Source organism: Hordeum vulgare, chromosome 4H, assembly GCF_904849725.1.
Source record: "Hordeum vulgare subsp. vulgare chromosome 4H, MorexV3_pseudomolecules_assembly, whole genome shotgun sequence".
NCBI lineage: Eukaryota > Viridiplantae > Streptophyta > Magnoliopsida > Poales > Poaceae > Hordeum > Hordeum vulgare.
In genome coordinates, this window is record NC_058521.1 from 247248031 (window position 1) to 247255332 (window position 7302).

Consider the following 7302-nt stretch of genomic DNA (forward strand, 5'->3'; position numbering starts at 1 on the left):
GGTAATGCTTAGAGCAACTTCAATGGGGCGACCCATTTCGTCCGTCGTCCGATTGGGTCGTCGTGGATATAAAAGGCGGCCCAACGCGCCGGTTCAAATGAACGCGCGTCCGGTTTTCGTCTGCGGGCGATTTGATTTGCGTTGACGTGGACACGCGACGGACGCGTGCACGCTCGCCTTCTCCTTCGGGTCCGTTGGTCGGTGCCACATTGGCCTCTTCATTCAACCCAGGTCCGCCTCCTTCGTCGTCGACGCCGCTGTCTATTTTTGCCGGCGACTCTGCCGGCGCCTTCACATCCGCCCAGCAACGCCGCCCACTCCCATGTCGCCCGTCGTCGTTGTCTTATTGTCGGGGAGCTGACTGCTTCCCACTGCCCCCCCACCCACCCACACACACAACCCCGTCTCGACCAAGAAGCCGCCTCGTCGCCTGGCCAGATCCTCACCGGCACGCTCGTCGGACGTCGGCAGGGCAGCTAGCTGGTCCGTGCGTGCCGCGACTCCCTTCGCCGGCCGTCTCCTTCGTCGACGCCCGCAAGCTGTGTGACAGTTTGTCAAGGTACAAAATGAACTCTGCTGATGAGTTCTTTTTTTCACAATTTCCTTTACGGCTCCGACGATTCGTCGTCCGATGAGGAGGAGGAGATATTTGCTGATGTGTTGGTCCATCACCACCTTAACAACCAGCGGCCGTTGTTCTGTGGCTCCATTCCGGGCCATCTTTCGGCATTGAATCGCAACCGAGAGAGCGGGCATTTTCTTCTTTGGAAGGACTACTTTAATATAACAAACCCGTTGTCCAAACATCAAAAATTCCGCCGCCATTTTTGTATGAGTAGGCACCTTTTCAATTGTATTAAGAGGGGGTGGTCGGCTATGCTGACTATTTCGAGTGCAAAGAGGATGTCGTTGGCAAGATAGATTTTTCCTCTTATCAGAAATGCACTGCCGCCATCCAAATGCTTGCATACGGAGTGTCCGGTGATCTCATTGACGAGTAAGTCCGTATGAGCGAGTCTACTTGCCTAGAGTCCTTGTATAAGTTCTGCAAGGCTGTTATTGCTGTGTTTGGCCCCGAGTACTTGAGAGAGCCGACTGCTGAAGATACAACCCGTTTGTTGGCGATGAATGCCAGCAGGTGCTTCCCAGGGATGCTTGGTAGCATAGACTGCATGCACTGGGAGTGGAAGAACTGCCCTTCTGCTTGGCAAGGGCATTATAAGGGTCATGTCAAGGCTAGCACTGTCATACTAGAGGTCGTGTCATCTGAAGATCTCTGGATCTGACACTCTTTCTTTGACATGGTCGGATCACACAATGATATCAACGTGCTTCAGCGCTTGCCGGTGTTTGCTAGGCTTGCTGAAGGCAACAACCCACCAGTGAATTTTACTGTCAACGACCACAACTACGACAAAGGATACTACCTGTCAAGACAATACCCAACCCTGTCGGAGAGAAGAGGAAAAGATTTGCCCAAGAGCAAGAGAGTGCTTGGAAGGATGTCGAGCATGCCTTTGGTGTTTTGCAATCTCGATGGGGCATCGTTCGGTATCCTGTTAATACCTGGAGCACGCAGAAACTGTGGGAGGTGATGACTGCTCGTGTGATCATGCATAATATGATCGTAGAAGACGAGCGCCCGGAACGTCTGTACGATTAAGGGTTTCAATTTGAGGGTGAGAATGTTGTGCCTGAGCATGGAGGAGCGGCAACATTTGAACAATTCACCCAATTTCATCAAGACATGTGTGATTGGGAAACTCACGAGTAACTACAAAATGATTTGATTGAGCATATGTGGGCTCATGTTGTCAACCAATAGATTTATCTTCTTTTATTCGTTTGCAAAACTATGTGAGAACTATGTTATTTTTATTTGGCTTGTAATAACAATGCTATTTTATTCGGTCCAAATTATGTTATTTGATTCTAACTATGCAAATTCATGCAAAATAGGGCAGCGAGCCGACCACGTCGGCACATATGGGCGGCGCGTTGGGCGCGCTGCCGACCCATATCTAAAACAGGACGGACACCGGGCGGGCAGCCGATCCAAACAGACGGACGCCAGGCGGGCAGCCGATCCAAACGGACAAAAAGCAGACGAAATCGCCGTCCGTTTGGGTCGCCCAATTGGATTTGATCTGCCCCGGATATTCAAAATGGAGCTCGATAGAAACCACCTTCAGCTCTCTGTCATATCCTCCGAAGAAACCCCGATCCCTAAAACCTAGCGCTGCTAGGTCCAGCCATCTGTTGCTCCCTTATCACGGTGGTGGCGGCCCCCACTCCTTTGAGGGGATGGGGGACCTTCTGCCGTAGTGTATGGCGTGGTGGATTTTTGGTCCTGGGGCAGTGGCCCTTGGTCTTCGTGGTGACGGAAGCTCCTACGGGCGCTGGAGCGGTGTGGTGTTCAAGCCTAGGCACGGTGGAGCTGAGGGCTAAAGGCGCCTCCTTGTCAGACGACGGGAACTTGAGGTGAGGAAAGTTTGATCCGGTGGATCCAAGCAGGTCGGCGGTCTTGGTGCCGCCGCTCGTGGTCTCTGGGGTTCTTCGTGGAGGCTCTTCTTCGATATGATGCCCCTCTTGTAGCGTCCCTCGTGGGTGGTGCCATGGTAGCAACTTTTCTAGTCCTCGACAGACTGTTCATCTCCGGCGATTTGAGGCTTTTTCGGGCCTAACAAGAACAACAGAAGAGGAGAAATGGTGATTGGTGGGCGAGGGGGTCGGGGTGGCAGAATATAAAGGCAAGAAACGCCATAGCTACTGGCGTTTCACCTCAGGTCTGCAACGCCACATTAGACAGGCGTTTCACCTCAGGTCTGCAACGCCACATTACACATGCGTTTGAAAGAACGTCTGCAACGCCACAATAGATGGCGTTTCATAACAGGGTTGCAACGCCATGGACTATGGCGTTCCAAAAAAGGGTCAAAACGTGAAATTCTTTCCAAACGAGTTCGTTGAGTGATTAACTTGCACCTTAAGGATCAAAACAGTGAAAAAATCCCGCCCCTTCCTGCTCTATAGGGCGCTCTATGGAGGCATGTCTTCACACTGGTCGGTGGCATAATTGCTTTTGGTGGTCTATGTGATGGCGTAGCGGCGATGGGGTGCCAGATTTGCCAGAGCTTAGGTGGAGCTGGCTCGCTTGTTCTTTTGGCCGTATGGGGGCACGTCTTCACGCTCGTTGGTGGCTTAACTACTTTTGGTGGTCTCCGTGATGGCGTAGCGGCGACAGATCTGGCCAAACGGGCCGTGTAAATTGGCCCGGCCTAATAGCATGCCGGCCTGACACGATACAGGCCTGGCTTGGCACATTTTAATCGTGCTCGTGCCCGGCATGCAGCATGCCTCGGGCCGTGCCTGGGTCTGGAGGCTCGGCACGCGGTCCGGCACGACACGACCCGTTTAATTTTTATTATATATTTTTAAAGTTTTTGCAATATATGTATATATATATATATATATATATATATATACAACCCAATGTGCCTAAAAATGAACCCATGAGGCTAAAAATATGCGGCCCAACGTGCTAATCGGGCCAACATGTCGACCCGTTTAATAACCGGGCCGTGCGTGGCCCTGGAGGCGCAACCCACGGGCCGGCACGACACGGCCCGACTAATAAACGTGCTTGGGCGGGCCGTGCCGTGCCCGGCCCGATTACGACGGCCCGTGCCGGCCCGTTTGGCCAGGTATGAGCGGCGATGGGGTGCCAGATTTGCTCGGGCTCGGGTGGAGCTGGCTCGCTTGTTCTTTTGGCCAACGACAAGGATTGCGATGGCTTCTACTTGGTCTGCCATGATGGCTTCATGGAAGGGAAACGTTTGGAACGCGCGCCGGCCGAACTGTTCGGCCGGTCGCGCGCGGGTGGCTGGTCCAGTCACGCAACATTTTTCGTCCAGATTTGCTGTAACCAACAATCAAATTTGCCACAAACATTTTCCATTTGTTATAATTTGTCTATTAAAAAAGTGGCATGCACGTTTGGTTGCAACCCGAGTTTGTTGATTTTTTTGCTACAACCAACGTTTGAATTTTGCTACAATCGGTGTTAATTTTTGCTACAATCGGTATCATTTTTTGCTACAACTGTTCACTAAAAGAGCTGCATACACGTTCGTGAGAGTTGCAACCCGAGTTCACTGGATTGTTTTGCTACAACCTACATTTTTGTTTTGCTACCACGCATCATCATCGTTGTTTTTTGCTACGACCACGTTGATACCTTTTGCTGCATCCGTAGCCGAAATTGCTACATTGTTTTTTATTTTTGCTTCAACCGATGATTTTTGCTGCATGGACACATCTGACGGTCACACCAGATTTGATCTGGCAAAACGGGTGGCTCGCGTGAGGCAGGCGCAGAGCAGTGCCCTTCATGGAAGGTGTGCACGCCAGGGGAGAGGTGTGATGCATGAGGGTTTAGTGTTGGGCGGTGCTCCGGGTGAAAACTTACCAAGTTGTTGGTCGATGGTGTCGACGTTCACGAACGCCGTGTCACCTCCTTGGAGGCACTGTCGTGGAGTTTTTCCCATGCACATCCTCGCCTTTAGCTCTTCGGCTAAAAGCCTAAGGCCCAATAGGGCCTGGTGACGGTGTCGACATCATTGCTTCTTTATTTGGGAGTTGCTTTGAAGAGCATTGGATCCCTTTTGAACGTTGCATGTGTAACGACACTGCGACCAACATGTGTCCCTTTGATAATATGGATGTTGAGTGACTTTCTGTATGGCAACGATGGTCGCTTTGGGCGGAGTTGGGACACAACTGAGCTTCGGTAGCCGGTCATCCAACGTGTTCGAGGGGTTGCCGTGCCTCACTTGTCTTAGAAGTTTGCAGTGATGATGACGTGAGACACGTGGTCGGTTCTCATGTAGGCTCTACACAGGCTCAACGCTTGTCATCTGCAATGCTCTTTGATAGAGTTGAAGTTGTCTAGTCGTCTATGTGTGCGTTGGACTGTTTGGCATCGGGCAACGCAGAAGTCGGTGCTTGTTTGAGGCGAGGGCTACATCGATGCTCGTTGATGGAGTTGGAGTCGCCTTCGCAGAAACAACCTCAACAACGCTTTTCTTCTTGACGTCGTGTGTGCTTTTTGTGAGGGTTGCCAGATCGATCAGTGTGCCTTGTTTTTTCGGACGCGATGTGATGGGTTTTCCTGATTTCCGTTAATTAATCAGACATCTCTCTTCTTGCTTAACGAATTCGAGATCCTTTGGGGCCGACTTAAGAAAATTGAGCTTGATATCATATGCAGCCACGTGAATCGGGTAAGACTTGTATGAGTTCTCACATTAGGTGAGTTCATGAGAGCAACCTCAAAAATTTATATCTATACATTTCAAGAAATAAAGAGTCTTTTACATCTGTGCCCCTAACTCAAACCCACTACTCATATTTGCTCCTAATTTTAAAGTCTGCTTAAATTTGCCCCTCTGCCGTCAAGTGCACTTATAGAAATGCCCCTCCGAGCCATTTTCGTCCAATCAAGGCTCTTTGATCACTAACCGCCCGTCTCTTTGATATTTTTACCCCTTCGCTCTTACAGCTCGGCCTCATTTATCGGTTTTCACTCTCTATCCCTCTCATTCTCTCTCTCGAGCCGCGATGGAGCTCTCCCCCCACATTGCCTTTAGCAAACCCTAACCCTAGCTTGCTCGATCTACTGATGGCGGCTATCATGGAGCTCTGGATCTGATTTTGTCATGCACTCTGTGACGACTAGAAGTACCCATCGGGTCCACGGGATGGAGGGCGACAATGCTCTTGGTGGCGAACCAGGGATCTCAACGCGGCGAGAGAAATATGTTTCGACGGGGTAAGTTCATGTGAAATCTCGTGCATCCTCATGGCTTTCATACTTGGTTTTGGTCTTGTAGTTTAATTTGTTGACTTAGTCCGTAGTGCTCATGGCATTCCGCTCTGTTTCTGTTTTTTATGGTCATCGTAGGGTGGATCCCGATAGAGCAATTGGGATGGAATATAGAATGGAAACCACACTTCTAGCTAGTGTTGGTACAAAAGATGCCAATAAAGGCTTCTCATTTCCTTTTGCTGCGAACAGTGAATGGACGCTTTATCAGTTCAGATCTGCCATATGCGCTCAATATCCATGAAGACTATATGATGCAATGCAATTTAGGTACTGGGACGTTGCTAAATCAGTTTGGGTCCCTGTCGAGTCTGATGATGAGTTGAGAAAAATGTGTTTAATAGATGAGAGTATCCCTGCTAAACTAGAAAACAATGTTATACAAAGGAAAAGAGGAGAGCCAAAGAGCAGAGGAACAATATCACAATCTAGTTCTAGTGGTAGAGCTAGGAGCAGCCAATCGAGGGGCAGAAACATGAGCAGTGCGGAGTAGAGTTAGAGAAGTAGGAGCCAACTCCATACACGTACTAGGAACACCTTGTGAAGAAGTTCCTAAACATGAAGATCCCACTAACAACAGAGATTCTGCTCATCCCAATATTGAAGAGGGAGTACCTGATGATTGGCCAACTGATGGTGAGTATGAAAGGATGTTTCCACAGTTTGTTACAAGGAAGAAGGGCAAGGAGAAAGTTGATGTGGGGGATGATGATTATGTTCCACCCCCAGAAGGAATGTTTGCTGAGGCAGGTGAAGATGAGAAGGAGGAGGACAGGGACATGGGTTATTCTGAGACATCTGATGAGGAAAGTACTGATGTGCAATACAACACAGATGATCCTTCTTTACAAGTGGGAACACTTTTTTCACTGCTTTAGACTATAGGAATTCCCTTGCAGCTTTCTGAGTTAAAACTCAAAGTGAATTTGTCATAGACAAGAGTCACCGTAGTAGGTTGCTGTTCTTATAAGAGGTGTCAATGGAGGATGCATGCCTCCTTAATGAGACATAGTACACCGTTTCAGGTTGTTTCTTTGTTTTTGGTTGTTTGTTTGTTTGTAGCAGCACATCAGGTTCTGACTTGTGTTTGAACTTTTTCATGAATGCAAGTTAAGGTACACAAAACTGCTCACATATGTTCAAGTGTCAACATGAGGCAAAGATTGAGGTCAGGTAAGAGTAGATGGGTTGCTGATGCAGTGAAGAACTCGGTTTTAGAGGATTCAGAAGTGGGCTCAACACAAGTGCAGAAAAATCTGAAGAAGTATGGCCTGGAAGTTCCATACATATGAGAGTTTTCTGTGGGAAGCAAATGGCAATTGACAATATATATGGTAAGTGGTCTGACTCTTTCCAGTTGTTGCATACTTTCAAGGCAGAAGTGGAGAAGGCATCTCCTGGAAGTGTAGTAAGCATTG